Source organism: Arachis ipaensis, chromosome B4, assembly GCF_059453495.1.
Source record: "Arachis ipaensis isolate K30076 ecotype BB chromosome B4, ASM5945349v1, whole genome shotgun sequence".
Taxonomy (NCBI): domain Eukaryota; kingdom Viridiplantae; phylum Streptophyta; class Magnoliopsida; order Fabales; family Fabaceae; genus Arachis; species Arachis ipaensis.
In genome coordinates this window covers 54,723,715-54,740,407 of record NC_142439.1, presented here as the reverse complement: position 1 = coordinate 54,740,407, position 16,693 = coordinate 54,723,715, and the positions used below count along the sequence as shown (strand labels likewise).

The window sequence follows — 16,693 nt, the reverse complement described above, 5'->3', positions numbered from 1 at the left end:
TCTATAGGATTCTCCCATGTAATTCACCTCCTCCATGGTGGGTTGATCAGGATCATAGGCTTCTGTTTCAGAAGAAGCTTCCTGACTACTGCCAGCTGCAGTTTGCATTCCAGTCAGATGCTGGGAGATCATATTGACCTATTGGGTCAAGATCTTGTTCTGAGCCAGTATGGCATTCAGAGTATCAACTTCAAGAACTTCTTTCCTCTGAGAGGTCCCATGCTTTACAGGATTTCTTTTAGAAGTGTACTTGAACTGGTTGTTTGCAACCATCTCAACGAGTTCTCTAGCTTCTGCAGGTGTTTTCTTTATGTAGAGTGATCCACCTGCAGAACTATCCAATGATATCTTGGATATCTCAGATAGACCATCAAAAACACGCCTATGATAGACCATTCTGAGAGCATGTCAGGAGGACATCTCTTGATCAGTTGCTTGTATCTTTCCCAAGCTTCATAGAGGGATTCACCTTCTCTTTGTCTGAATGTTTGAACTTCCACTCTAATCTTACTCATCTTTTGAGGGGGAAAGAATTTAGCTAGAAAAGCATTAACCAGCTTTTCCCAAGAGTTGAGACTCTCTCTAGGTTGAGAATCTAACCATAACTTAGCTCTGTCTCTTACAACAAAAGGAAAGAGCATAAGTTTGTAGACTTCAGGATTTACTCCATTGGTCTTAACAATATCACAGATCTGCAAGAGTTCAGTCAAGAACTTATGTGGATTTTCCATTGGAAGTCCATGGAACTTGCAGTTCTGTTGCAGAAGAGAGACTAACTGAGTCTTAAGCTCAAGATTGTTAGCTCCAATGGCAGGTACAGAGATACTTCTACCATTAAAGTCAGAAGTAGGCATGGTGAAGTCACCAAGAACTTTTCTGGCATCTCCTTCAGGTTCAGCCATGTCATTCCTTTCTTGTTCAAAATTTTCTGAAAGGTTTCTTCTGGAGTGTTGTGCTCTAGCATCTTGCAAGCTTTTCTTCAGAGTCTTTTAAGGTTCAGGATCAAGATCAAAGAGGGGTTCTTTATCCCTATTCTTGGTCATTAACAAGAAAAGAAGAAAAGAGAGAAAGGAAGCTTCTATGCCTAATTTGTTTATAGAAGACTCCCAGTAAGATGTGAAGAAGGAAGAAGAAGATAGAAGAGTGAAGATGGAAGATGAATATAAGTGAATAGAAGAAGAAGTATAAATAGAAAAGATAATTAACAATTAAAACATTTTTGTTTTTATTTTATTTGTTAATTAATTTCAAAAATTTAGTTAATAATTTAAAAAGAATTGAAAATTTGTTAGTGATTTTTTGAAAATAGAAGAGAGAGAAGATGAATAGAATTTTCGAAAATTAAGAGAGAAGAGTTAGTTACGAAGTTTTGAAAAAGAAGAGAGAGAAGAGAAGTAATTAATTAAGAAAGATTTGAATTTTAAAATAAGATAAGAGATAAGATAAGAATTGAAATTAGAATTTGAAATTAAAAAGATAAGAAAAGACAAGATGAAAAATTAAAAAGATTTGAGAAAGATTTGATTTTTAAAAATTGAAATTAGAAAATATAAGAAAAGAAACAAAAAAGATTCGAAAAAGATTTGAAAAAGATAAGATAAAATTTGAAAAAGATTTTGAAATTCTATTTTGAAAAAGATTAAATTTTAAAATTTGAAATTTGAATTCTTAAATTAGAAAATTGAAAAAGATAAGATAAAATTTGAAAAAGATAAGATTTTTAATTTTGAAAAGATTTGATTTTTGAAAACTTGAAGACTAAGACAACATAAAAATTTAAAATTGAAATATGAATTTTTAATGTTAATTTTCAAAAATTAAGTTAAATAAAAATAGAAAGATATTTTTTTATTTTTGAATTTAATGAAGAAAGAGAAAAACAAGTAAAGGACACAAAACTTAAAATTTTTAGATCTAATGCTCCTTATTTTCGAAAATTTTGAGGGAAAACACAAAGGAACACTAAACATAAAAATTTTAATATCAAAACCAAAAAGAAAACACAAGAACACTTTGAAAACTAACAAGAACACAAAGAACAAGACTCAAGAAATTTAAAGAACACAAGAACACACAAAGAACACCAAACTTAAAATTTTTAGAAAACTAAACACAAATTTTTGAAAAATATAAAGAAAAAAAAAGAAGACACCAAACTTAAAGATTAAAACAAGACTCAAACAAAAAGACTCAAAGATTTTCGAAAATTTAACCAACAACATAAACAAAAGACTCAAACAAAAAGCTAAGGATTCTTGAAACTAAACTTTTTGAAAAGGTTTTTGGAAAAAAGTTTTAAAATTTTTGGAATTGAAAAACAAGAACAGGTAAGACTCAAACCAAGAACAAAGATTAAACAAAGAAAAGAAAAATATTTTTGAAAAAGTTTTTAAAATTTTTAAAAGAAGAGAGGAAGAAAATAAAAATAAAAGACTTAAATAAAATAAAAATTATCTGATCTAGGGAGCAAGACAATCCGTCAGTTTGTCCAAACTAGAACAATCCCCTGCAACGGTGCCAAAAACTTGGTGCACGAATCCCCACAGAGGTACAGCTATACCAGCAAGTGCACTGGGTCGTCCAAGTAATATCTGAGCGAGTCAGGGTCGATCCCACGAAGATTGTGGTTTGAAGCAAGCTATGGTTATCTTGCAGGTCTTACTCAAGCGAATCAAAAGGTTGTGTTTTATGAAAAGGGAAAACTATTCATAATTTGTATTTGTAAATTGGAATGAAGTCAGTTGGATTGATTTAAGGGAAATCAATAATAGGAATATAGTTGAGGATTGGAGTCGCTTTGTCTTTCTGAATTAACTCTGGTATTACTGTCTCCTTTGCTTGTGAGTGATCTCTTCTATGGCAGGCTGTATGTGATTAATACCATTGCCCGTGGTTATTAATCTCTTCTGCTTCAGATCAAATGCTATTGCCCGTGGTCATCCAACTTGACGGAGGGTGAAGCTCTAGCAGTTCATTCTCTTGGCGATCCTACTCAAAATGCCACAGACAAGGTCGAATCTTCCAGATCAAAGAATGATGCTTCTTTGGAATCTAGCCTCTACCACAGAGACCCTAATTTCCCCGGAAATCGGCTGAACTGGTGTCTCGAGAAATCCCCAACGAAGTCATGGATTAGCCGTCTAAGAGATGTATAATCAAGCTGGCGGTTCATGCTTTCCAGCCACATATTCACATGAACCTAAGTATGATGAACAGAGATGATTGTCACTGATCATCCTATTCACTATGTTGAAGAACGAGTATACAACTTAGAATTAAATCAAATACGGATCGAAGAAGAAACAGTAATACTTTTATTAATTCACAGGACTCGGCAGGGCTCCTTCCCTCAACCTAGGAGGCTTAGAAACTCATACTAAAAGGAAATACAATGTAAAACGTGTAAATTTCATAAAAAGCTGATTAAAGGTTCGAATAACATAAATCTAATCCCTTAAATACTAAACAAATGACTAGTAAGGGTAAAACGGTCTTTTTAGTGTAAGAATCCACTTCTGGGGACACTTGGTGAGTGTTTGGGCGCTGGTCTCTACTCTTTGGGCGCTTGACACCTGGAAGGGGACAGGAGGCTGGCGTTGGATGCCAATTTTGGGCCTACTAATCTAAAGCAAAGTATGGACTATTACCATTGATGGAAAGCTCTAGAAGTCAGCTTTCTATAGCTGTTGAGAACGGTCCATTTGGACTCCTATAGCTCCAGCAAAGCTCTTCCAAGTGCAAGTAGGTCAGATCTGGACAGCATCTGCAGTGCTTTCTCTGTCTTTAAATCAGACTTTTTCTCCAGTTCCTCAATTTCAGCCAGAAAATACCTGAAATTATTCAAAAATAAAAAAACTCGAAGTAAAGTCCAAAAATGTGAAATTAACACTAAAACTTATAAAAACTTAATAAAAACTATATGAAAATGATGTCAAAAATCGTATAAACTATCCGCTTATCAGTTGCCTCCCAACGAGCGCTTCTTTAACGTCCCTAGCTAGACGGTTAGCTCCTTATGCACATGGATAGGTGCTCAAAATTTTGTCCCTTACAGTGAACTTCTTGTCTGTGCTCTCATAAATAAGCTCCACATGTTCCAGAGACAGGATCCTGTTCACTGTGTGTGGGATGACTGTGTTGTCTGTGAAGACAACTCTCATGCCAGGTTAGAGGCCTTCATTGGGGACTTTCTTGTCCCTCTAGCCTTTAGGAACTTTCTTCTTAGTACCTTTGTTCTCAGTGCTTGATAATGGCTGCCCAACACCAAACTTAAAATTGGTGTCTGGGGGCTCTGTATAAATTTGCACTAAGAGAGAGGGTTGGAACATTATGTGTTGCACAACTGTCTCTCTTTTGTCAGAGGGAGAGTTAGGGTTAGGCATCTTGTACAAGATGTGGTCATCCCATAACTGTAGAATCATCTCTCCCTTTTCCACATCAATGATGGCATTGGCAGTTGCTAAGAAGGGTCTTCCGAGGATGATGGATTCATCCTCCTCCTCCCCAGTATCCAAGATTATGAAATATGCATGGATGTAAAGGTTCTCAACCTTTACTAAGACATCCTCGACTAGACCATAAGCCTTTTTCATTGACTTGTCTGTCATCTCTAATGAGATTCTTGCAGCTTGTACTTCAAAGATTCTGAACTTCTTCATTACAGAGAGTGGCATGAGGTTTATGCTTGATCCTAGGACACAGAGCCTTCTCAAAGGTAATGGTGCCTATGGTGCAAGGAATTAAGAAGCGTTTGGGATCCAGCAGCTTCTGAGGTAGTTTCTGTTGAACCAAGGTATTGAGTTCCTTGGTAAGCACTGGAGGTTCTTCCTCCAATGGCCCTATGCCAAACATCTTGGCATTCAGCTTCGTGAAGACTCCCAGGTACCGAGCAACTTACACTTCCCTGGTTTCTTCTTCCTCATCAGAGGATGAATACTCTTCAGGTTCTAAAATTTTTAACCAAGCATTCATGGGAAATTCAATGGGCTCCTCATGAACCTTTGGTTCCATCAGTCCTTCAATAAGAGAGTTCACAATGGGCTTAGGGCACCCAACTACTCCTATTGTGGCATTCAATGCTAGGACTTGTGTTTCTTTAGGAGTTGAACACCCAGCTTGAATACCTTCACTGGCATTCAACGCCAGCTTTTGTGCTGCCTTGGGCATTGAATGCCCAGTAAGGACCTCTTTAATGGCGTCAAATGGCAGTAATGGTGGCTTTTTGGGCATTGAATGCCCAGTAAGGACCTCCTTACTGGCGTTCAATGCCAGTGATGGTGGCTTGTTGGGCATTGAACACCTAGTAAGGACCTCCTTACTGGCGATCAACGCCAAAGATGGCTCACCCTTGGGCGTTGAACACCCAGTAAGAACTTCCTTACTGGCGTTCAATGCCAGATTATCCCCTTTAAATTCAGCCTCTACTTCTACAGTGATGGCCTTGCACTCTTCTCTTGGGTTAACCTCAGTGTTACTAGGAAGAGTGTTAGGAGGGGTCTCAGGGATTCTCTTGCTCAATTGACTAACTTGTACCTCCAGATTGTTGATGGAGGATCTAGTTTCTATTATGAAACTGTTAGTGGTCTTAGAGAGTTCAGTGACTATGGTTGCTAAGTCAGAAAGACTCTGCTTAGAAGTTTCCATCTGTTGCTGAGAAGATGGGAATGGTGGTCTATTGTTGAACCAATTCTGGGTTCTTCCACCTTGATTATTATTGAAGCCTTGCTGAGGCTTCTGTTTATCCTTCCAAGAAACGTTAGGGTGATTTCTCCATGAGGAGTAGTAGGTGTTTCCATAGGGTTCTCCCATGTAATTCACATCTTCCATCATGGGTTGATCTGGATCATAGGCATATCAATCATAGGAGTTGTCTTGAGTGCTGCCAGCTGTAGCTTGCACTCCAACTAAGTGTTGAGAGATCATATTGATCTATTGGGTCAAGATCTTGTTCTAAGCTAATATGGCATTCAAAGTGTCAACTTTCAGGACTCCTTTCTTCTGAACTACCCCATTGTTCACAGGGTTTCTCTCAGAAGTGTACATGAATTGGTTGTTTGCAACCATTTCAATGCGTTCCTATGCCTCTTCAGGCATTTTCTTCAAGTGGAGTGATCCACCAGCAGAATGGTCCAATGACATTTTGGACATCTCAAATAGACCATCATAGAAGATTCCTAGGATAGAACATTCTGAGAACATGTCAGGAGGACACTTCCTGATCAGTTGCTTGTATCTTTTCCAAGCTTCATAGAGGGATTCACCTTTTTTTGTCTGAAAGTTTGAACTTCCACCCTGAGCTTGCTCATTTTCTAAGGTGGAAAGAACTTGGCCAAGAAAATATTGACCAAATTTTCCCAAGAGTCTAGGCTTTTCTTCGGTTGAGAATCTAACTATATCCTAGCTTTGTCTCTAACAGCAAAGGGGAAAAGCATAAGTGTGTAGACCTTAGGATCTACTCCATTGGTCTTAACAGTATCACAGATTTGCAAGAATTTAGATAGGAACTGATGTGGGTCTTCCAGTGAAAGTCCATGGAACTTGCAATTCTGTTGCATTAGAGAGACTAACTGAGGCTTAAGCTCAAAGTTATTTGCTCCAATGGCAGGTATGGATATACTTCTTCCATAGGGGTTAGAAGTTGGTGCAATGAAGTCACCAAGAACCTTTCTTGTGTCTCCTACATTGTTCTGTTCGGATGCCATGTTTGTATTTTCAGTTTCTTGTTCAAAAAGTTCTGTGAGGTTTCCTTCGGAGTGTTGTGCTTTAGCTTGTTGTAAACATTTCCTTAGGGTCTTCTCAGGTTTAGGATCAGGATCGAAGAGAGGTTCTTTATCTCTGTTCTTGCTTATAAACAAGAAAGAAGAAGAATGGGGGCTATATTCCAAAGGATAGAGAACTCCCTGTGAGATGTGAAAAAGAAAGAAGAATGAAGATAGAGGAATGAGATGAAGAATTTGAATAGAGGGGGTAAAGAATTCAAAAATTAAAAAGTAAAAAAAGAAACTAGAATTAAAATATTTTCTTTTTATTTTATTTAATATTAAATAGGAAATTAAAATCTAATTAACTAAAAAGATTTGAAAATTAAAGGATGATTTTCAAAAAAGAAGAGAGAGAAAGAGATGAGAAGTTTTCGAAAATAGAAGAGAGAGGAATTAGTTAGGAAATTTTGAAAAAGAAGAAAGAGAAAACAAGAAACTAATTAAGAAAGATTTGAAAATAAGATAAGATAGGAAATTTGAAAAAGATTTTACTTTAAAAATTAAAAGAGATAAGATAAAATTGAAAAGATTTTTAAAAAGATTTGATTTTGAATTTTGAAATTGAAACAAGATAAGATAGAGATTTGAAAAGGATTTGATTTTTGAAAAGACTTCATTTGAAAATTTAAAACTAAGATAAGATAAGATAATGATTTAAAATTTAAAAGCAAGATAAAAAGATAAGATAAAGATTTGAAAAAGTTTTGAATTTTAAAATTTAAAAGAAACATAAGATACGAAAGAATCAAATTAAAAGAAAAGATTTGAAAAGAATTAAAAAAAGATAAGATTTGAAATTTGAAATTTGAAATTAAGACAAGATAATGATTTGAAATTTTGTTGAAATTTTCGAAAATTTTTTTGATTTTTTTTTAAATTAATGAAGAAAGAGAAAAACAACCAAAAGACACCAAACTTAAATTTTTTAGATCAAAAGACACAAAATTTTCGAAAATTAAGAAGACAAACACCAAAAGACACCAAACTTAAAAATTTTAAGATCAAAACAAGAAAAGAAACAAGAACGACTTGAATACCAAGAAAGAACAATTCAAAAATTTTAAAGGACACCACACTTAAGAACAGACACTAGACTAAAACAAAAGACACTATTTTTGAAATTTTTGGCAAAAGACTCAAAGAAAAGACAAAGATTAATAAAGAAAAGAGAAGGTTTTGAAAAATTTTTGAAAAGAAAAAAAATACTCAAAACAAAAGTAAAGAGTACCTAATCTAAGAAACAAGATAATTCGGTAGTTTGTCAAGTATATTAGGTCGTCCAAGTAATACCTCAGGTGAGTGAGGGTCAATCCCACGGAGATTCTTGGTTTAAGCAAGCAGTGGTTACCTTGCAGATCTTAGTTAGGCGGATAGAAATTATAGTTTGTCATGAAAAACATATAAAATAGATAAATAAATAAACGTTACTGGATAGGTGTGAAATCAATGGTATGAGACCGATTGAGGTTTCGGAGATGCTTTGTCTTTCCGGATAAACTTTTCTTACTGTCTACTTCAATAACTTTCTGATTCCTTCAATGGCATCCGTAAGTGATTAACTCATGTCCTCTCATCAAGTTAACCTCCTCCACTGCAGCAATCCACCATGTTGAAAGTGACTCATGTCCTCTCATCAAGACACCTCTAGGTTTCTCACTATAGGAGAAGATGAAGCCCTAAGCAACCTACTCGCCTTCATGATCCTACTCAAGGTGCCACAGACAAGGTAGACCTTCCGGATCAGGGAACGCTACTTCTCAGACTCTAGCCTTAGTGCCATAGAGACCTCACTTACCCACAGTTAACGGGATTTCACGTCACGTATCCAAAGTTGTCCAAGTACTCTATTGGAATCCACGATGCAGTCTCTAGCTATGATTCAATGCTATCCGGGTCAGGACTCGCACGGAACCTATGTAGAACAAGGGTGATTGTCACGGGTCACCCTCAATTCATGAGATGAAGAACGAGAATGCATAAGAGAATAGAATCAGACATATTGAACTAGAACAGTAATATTATTAATCCATGAAACTCAGCAAAGCTCCTAACCTTAACCTTAGGAGGTTAATGACTCATATTGTACATAATAGTGTTTGAAAATAAAATGGGGGAGGAAGAAGATCAACAGTTCTTAAACAAGGGTGATCTCTTCCTATATATGCTAATCTGCTAACTAAGAAATATAGAAATAAGATAAACTAGTCTTCTAGTGTGAAAATCCACTTTCCGGGCAAACTTGGTGAGTGTTTGGGCTAAGCCAAGGGTGTCTCCATGAGCTAGTACTCCTTAGAGGCGTTGAACGCTGGCTTGGGACTCCCTTTTGGGCGTTGGATGCCAGCTTCTCCCCTGTGGGCGTTGGACGCCAGGAATGGAGCTGGTGGCTGGTGTTGAATGCCAGTTTTGGGCCTTTATTTACAAAGCAATATATGGACTGTTACATATTTCTGGAAAGCCCTATATATTAACTTTCCATAGCCGTTGAGATTGCACCATTTGGATTTCTGTATCTCCAAAAAAGCTCCTTTGAGTTCACGGAGGTCAGATCCTGACAGCATCTGCAGTCCTTTCTCTGTCTCTAAATCAGACTTTTGCTCAAGCTCCTCAATTTCAGCCAGAAAATACTTGAAATCACCATAAAACACATAAACTTAATGTAGAATCGAAAAATATGAATTTTGCACTAAAACCTGTGAAAACTTAATAAAACTTAAACAAAACATAATGAAAACTATATGAAAATAATACCAAAAAGCATATAAAATATCCTCTCATCAATCTTTCTGAGGATTGCCAGGAACCGTGCAATTTGATCTTCCTTAGACTCCTCATCCTCATCAGAGGAAGATTATTCTTTAGGTTCCTCTCCCAACAAAGGGGCATGCAAGGTGACATTATCAGTCTCCTCATGAGCTCTGATTTCCCTGAACTCCTCAATAGCAGGCTCTCTTTAGGTTCGGTCACAACCTCCACCATGAGGGCCTTGCACTCTTCCCTTGGATTTATCTATGTGTTTCTTGGAAGAGTATTAGAAGAGATCTTTGGGATCCTCTTGCTCAGCTGACCAACTTGTATCTCCAAGTTCTGAATGGAAGACCTAGTTTTAGCCATGAAACTATACGTGGTCTTAGAGAGGTTAAAGACTATGGCAGCCAAGTTAGAGAGGCTCCGCCTGGGTATCTCTAATTGTTGCTGAGATGGTTCATAGGGTCTACTGCCGAACCTGTTCTAGTTCATTCCATCCTGATTGGTATTGAAGCCTTGTTGAGGCTTTTGTTGATCTCTCCACCCTAAGTTAGGGTGGTTCCTCCATCCCTGAGAACAGGGATTATTGTTGGAGATTTTGGAGGGGTTTCCCATGTAGTTCACCTCCTCCATGGTGGTCCAAGCATTATCACCTGCGTCTATCTCATAAGCTGTCTCTGGACACTAAGCTTCTGAGCTTTGTACCCCACTCAAGTGTTGAGTGATCATGTTGATTTGCTGGAACATCATCTTGTTATGAGCTAAGATGGTATCTAAGGTGCCTACTTCTAGGACGCCTCTCTTCTGAGTAACCCCATTGCTCACAGGGTTCCTTTCAGAAGTGTACATATGCTGGTTGTTGGCAACCATGTCAATAAGCTCATGCGCCTCTTCAAGCATCTTCTCGAAGTGGAGGGATCCACCTACAGAGTGGTCCAAAGACATCTTGGACGCCTCAGATAGGCCATCATAGAATATGTCTAGCATGGTCTAATCTAAAATCATGTCAGGAGGGCATCTCCTGATCAGTTTCTTGTATCTTTTCCAACCTTCATAAAGGGATTCTCCCTCTTTCTGTCTAAAGGTTTGTACCTCCACTCTGAGCTTGCTCAGCTTCTGAGGTGGAATGAACTTGGTCAAGAATCCATTGACCACCTTCTCCCATGTATCTAGGTTCTCTTTAGGCTGAGAATCCAGCCATATCCTTACTCTGTCTCTTACTGCAAAAGGGAAGGGCATGAGCTTGTAAACTTCTGGATTTGCTCCATTAGTCTTGACAGTGTCATATATCTGTAGGAAGGCAGATATAAATTTGTTTGGATCTTTCTGTGGAAGTCCATGAAATTGGCAGTTCTATTGTACTAGAGTGACCAGTTGAGGTTTCAACTCAAAGTTGTTTGCATCAATGGCAAGAATGGAGATGCTGCACCCATAAAAATCAGAATTGGGTACAGTGTAAGATCCTAAGACCTTTCTTGCGTCACCCCCATTATCTGGGTTCTAGAGCTCCTGTAAGATTCCTTACGACTTTGCTCTGAGCTTGTTGCAGACGTCTTCTTAGAGTCCTTTCTGATTCAGGATCTCGATTAAAAAGAGGTTCTTTGTCCCTACTCCTATGCATAAACAAGAAGAAAGAAACCAACAAAAGAAAAAAAAAGATTCTCTATGTCAGAGTATAGAGGTCTTTTGTTAGAGAGATAGATAAAGAGAAAAGAAAAATAAAGGTATCTTTTAATTAAAAGAGTTTTTGAAAATAAAAAGAGAGAAAGAAATAGAGAATTTTTGAAAAAATGAAGGGAAAGAAAGAGGTAGAAGGTTTTCGAAAAAGAAGAGAGAGAGAATTGAAGAGATTTTCGAAAAAAAAAGAGAAAGAAAAATCAAAGAGATACCAAACTTTTAAAATTAGAATATGATAAAACAAATAACTAACTAAAAAAGATATAAAAATAAAATAAAAGATTCGATTTTGAAAAATTTTTGAAATTTAAAAAGAAAGAATCAATTAAAGATTTGAAAAATTAAATTTGAAAAGAAAAAGACAAAAAAGATAAGATAATATTTTAAAAATTTAAAAAGTTTTGAAACTAAAAGGAGAAAGTCAAAGAAAGATTATAAAAATTTAAAGATTTTAAAATTCAAAATTAAAAGAAAGAAAAACTAACAAAATACTAAACTTTTAAGATAACAAAATTTTGGAAATCAAAGAAAAAGATAACATACAGATTTAAAGATAGACAAGATAGACAAGAAAGACAAGATTACTAAACAAGACACCAAACTTAAAATTTTAAAATATTTCCGAAAATATTTTTTTGAAATTAAGACACCAATTTTTGAAAATTTTAAAAAGAAAAACACTAAAAGACACCAAACTTAAAAATTTGGAAATCAAAGAAAGAAAAATATCAAGAAAATTTGAACACAAAGAAAGAAAAATAAGAACAATTTTCCAAAAAACTCGAGAAAAGAAATGAAAACCAAAGGAACACTAAACTTAAGACTTGACACAAGACTCAAACAAAAGAAAGAGATTACTAAAGATGAAAATATTTTTGAAAATTTTTTAAAAGAAAATATTTTTAAAAGTACCTAATCTAAGCAGCAAGACAACCGTTAGTTTGTCAATCTCAAACAATCCCCGACAACGGCGCCAAAAACGTGGTTCCAAAAATTAGAACTCGCACAATTAAACCGGCAAGTGCACCGGGTCGTCCAAGTAATACCTTATGTGAGTGAGGGTCGATCCCATGAGGATTGTCGGATTGACCAAGCTGTGGTTATCTTGCATATCTTAGTCAGGTGAACAGATAAGATGGTTGGTGATGTAAATGCATAAAAGAAAATAATAGAGAAAGCAATACTGAATTCGAATAGAAATGATGATGGAGGAGTAGTTAAGGCTTCGGAGATGCTTGTTCTTCCGAATTAACACTTCTTACTGTTTACTTCAACAACGAATTATTCATTGAATGGCAAGGCTGTAAGTGACTAAAGCCAGGGTCAGTGGTCATTCAATCTGGACAAGCGTGAAGCTCACAAATTCAATCTCTACTGATTCTACTAAAAATGTCACAGACAAGGTCGGATCTTCTGGATCAGGGAATGAAGCTCCATGGTTCTAGCCTTAGCGCCACAGAAATCTCAGTTACCCATGACTAATGAGATTATATGTCACAGACCCCAATTAGCCCAAATACGTGTTGGAATTTGTGATGCACTCTCAAGCTGCAGCTCAATACTATCCTGTCAGGGACTCGCAAGAACTCATGTAGAATCAAGGGTCATAGGTTAGTTCCAGCCCAGATCAATACGGATGAAGAACGAAAATACATCATAGAATAGAATCAGACATAAATTAAAGTAGAAAGGTAATTGTATTAATCCATTGGAATCAGCAGTTATGGAGCTTTGAATATCAAAAGTGGGTTTAGGGTTTCTCTCTTCTTCCTCTCCCAATTTCAGCGTGTTTCTCTCTCAAAATAGAGGAAATGTGTTGTGTTGTGCTGAAATGGATTCTTATATAGCGTGGGCTTGGACCCACTTGAGCTCGGTTCACTTGGTTTAGCCTGTTGGCCCAATTTATGGCAAAAAGCTTTAAGATTATGTTTACCATCTCAACTACAAATATTTAACATTTTAACCTTTCTCACTCATAATTAATTTTCTCAGCTACACTACCGGATAGATCTCAGCCGGTACTACCGGTCAAATTTTCAATGCGCGTTTTTACGTAGAAAACTATGTTTCTCAACTCAGAAAAATCCAATGAGTCTAAATATCATATTTAAATTGTCAAACTCTGATTGCTATATTTTCTAATCATTTTCTTCCATATTCAATTAATTACTTAATTAATTACGATTTAACCGGGTTTTACACACACACACTCTCTTTCCCCTCTTATTATGATTTTCTTTGCTCGGGGACGAGCAAAATTTTTAAGTTTGGTGTTGTTGCACCGCTTGTTTTGTGATTTCTATATGTGTACCAAAGGGAGGAGAGCCCTTGAAGAACGGAAGATTGACGGTTTAGAATTCAGAATAAATTCTCGTTGTAAGTATAGTTTCTAAACCAAGCAACCATCCTTTCTTACAAATGTTTTGGTTGTCACAAGTAACAAACCCCTTTAAGATTGATAACCGAAGTATTTAAACCTCAGGTCGTCTTCTCAAGGAACTGCAGGGAGGTGTTCTTATTATTGGTTATAAGTTTTGTAAATTGGGGGTTTTGAAAGTGAGGAATAAGTAATTTAAATGACAAGTAAAATAAATAAATAACTGTAAAATAAATTCTTGGCAAGGTATGAAAACTGGAATTCCTATCCTAGTTATCCTTATCAATGGTGATGATAATTGGGTTTTAATCCCACTTAGTTAACCTTTACTAAAGCAAAGGAAGGTCAAGTGGACTAATTAGTTTGATCCTCAGGTCCTAGCCAATTCCTAAGAAAGGACTAGACTTATTGGAATTCGATTCAATTAGCAAAAATAACCATTATCAATCACGATGAGTTTAATAACTCAAGAGTCTCCAATTGATCAATTAAAGCCAAAAGGGAAAAATCTAAATTATTTATATAAATAAAGAAAAGCAATCATAGTTCTAAAATACCTCAAGTTGCACTAATAAAGATATCAAATGTAACATGGAAAAGTTCCTAAATTAAATTGGGAAAATAAATAAAAGGAACATTGAACCTGGTAATTGAGCAGAAATTGTAAGTTGAAATAATAAAACTCCTAAATTCTTTAAGAGGAATCCTAATCCTAAAACCTAAGAGAGAGGAGAGAACCTCTCCCTCTAAAAACTACATCTAAACTATGAAAAGTAAATAATTGAAGACCTCTTCTCGAATAGATGCATTTTCCCACTTTATAACCTCTAATCTCTACTTTCTGTACTTGGATCTAGGCCAAAAAGGTTTCAGAAATCGTTGGGAGCGTTTTCTGAAGTTTCTGGTGCGTGGCGTCTGTCGCGCGTCCGCGTGGGTCACGCGGTCACGTCATTTGGGAGTTTTTCTAATCACGCGTTCGCTTCGATCATGCGTACGCATCATCTGTATTCTGCTCAAGGCGCGCGTCCGCGTCAGTCACGCGTTCACGTCGCTGCCTTTTCGCGCTGGGCATGCGGCCGCGTCGTCCATGCGTTCGCGTCGCTACCAGTTCCTTCAAAAACTCCATTTTGTGCTTTCCTTCCATTTTTGTATGTTTCCTTTCCATCCTTTAAATCATTCCTTCCTTAGGGGGTCTGAAAATACTCAACACACAAATCACGGCATCGAATGGTAATAAAGGTAATTAAAATAATTATTTTTAAAGCATAGGAAACATGTTTTTCACATACATCACATAATAAGGAAGGGAAAGTAAAACCATGCAATTTCACATGAATAAATGGGTGAAGGGTTGAGTAAATCACTTAAATTGAGCACAAAATATATCATAAAATATGGGTTTATCAGTCCTCTTCAAGGAAGAGGAAGGAAAAGACCCTTCAGGCCAGTCCGTTTGACGCCAACCTGTTTAGCTCTAAAGTGGACAAAGAGCACTTCTTTGAGATCACCAGTAAAAAGAAAGTGATTCCAAAGTCTGGTTTGATCTCAAGCCAGATAAGTATCCGGAGATTCAAGAGTAGATACAAAGAAGAGGTTGGAAAACATTATGTAACCTGCATACTGAAGTGGGCCAGGCTGAAGGTCTAAGAGTTTTATGGAAATGCATGGGTAATATACAAGCATGTGCGGAGTGTGAACCCTAGTCACAAGAGCTACCACACTATGGTAAGAGGGAGGATTCTAGACTTCGGCCCAAGGAGTCTGAGGGAGGCACTCCAACTGCAACCTCTGAGGGATGATGATCACTCCTACAGTGAGAGGATAAGTGGCGATCGGAGGCATGATCAGTTTCATGCAGACATATACCTTTCGGGAGTCCAATGGAGGCTGAATTCAAAAGGGCAACCAAATTAGCTGTGGCAGCATGATCTGAAGCTGGTAGCCCGAGGCTAGTTCAAGTTTATCCAACGCTCCATCATTCCGACTAGTAACCTCTGAGATTACCGTGGACCGGGATGCTATGATCCACTACATCATGCTAAGGAATGAGGTGGAGATGGAGCTTACAATTCCACAACAGATATACAGCATTGCGTCCAATGCCACCACACACGCCAAGTTGGTTGTAACACCCTACCACACAGAGCTTTACGCCTAGGACGTAAATCAGAGGTGACGAGGTGCTACGACCTCTAAAGTAAAAATTTGTATATAATACGATCAAAGGAAAAAAATAACTAGGAGCCTTGAAAAAAAAGTTAAACAAAGGCATAAAAGAAATCGCATCCCACTCGTATGCATAAGCGGAAAGCAGATATAAAAATTGAAAGGGAGGATGAACAATACAAATTTACCGCTCATTGAGCTTGAATCTAAAAAGAAAAGAAAAAGAAGTGATGTACTTCATGAGAAATTGAGTTATTTTTAAGAGTAGTCTTATTTACTTAAAATATGCTTGTGGTGTGAATGTGTCAAGTATCCCTTGAGCAGAGCACTAAGAGTCGAGATCAAGTGCAACTAACAGAGTATACCAAAGGCTTTGAGCACCATTGTTTGGGAGTAATTAAAAGAAAAATTAGAACTCTAGGAGAGTTCCCCAATTAAGTGCTTGTGGTGTTCTTGTGTCAAGTAAATCTTGGGAAAAAATATTTAAGGTCACGGCTAGACTCAAGATGCAAAGCACCAAAGAAAAGAGTGAAAGAAAAGTTTCTATGTTCAAGCATTAATCCAAAATAAAAGGTCAAAGAATTCAGAATATTATCCAGATTCTAATTCCGAATGATAGTGACATTCCTGAGATTCCACGGATTGTGAGATGCCAAAACTACTTAGAGTTTTAGTGTTATAAACCCCACTTTGAGACAGACAAGAGCTTAATTGAGTACTCACTTATCATTGGTGTGCGAATCCCCACGCTTCGTACAACTAAACAAGAAAGTGCACTGGGTCGTCCAAGTAATACCTGAGCGAGTCAGGGTCGATCCAACGAGGATTGTGGTTTGAAGCAAGCTATGGTTTTCTTGCAGATCTTAGTCAGGCGAATAGAAGAATTGGTTTGATTGCTTGATAGAGTAAAAGAATAAAGAAAAGGGTATAAAATACTTTATGAATTGGAATGTGAACAGTGATAAGA

The 16,693-nt window shown here is 36.8% G+C and overlaps 1 non-coding gene across 1 annotated transcript; it reads left to right on the top strand.

The window, feature by feature from the left end:
- Positions 1 to 10,504: 10,504 nt before the first annotated feature.
- LOC148567627 (small nucleolar RNA R71) lies at positions 10,505 to 10,613 on the top strand. Its single transcript, XR_015882642.1, has one exon. It is a non-coding gene; the product is annotated as a small nucleolar RNA R71 (small nucleolar RNA).
- Positions 10,614 to 16,693: the final 6,080 nt, after the last annotated feature.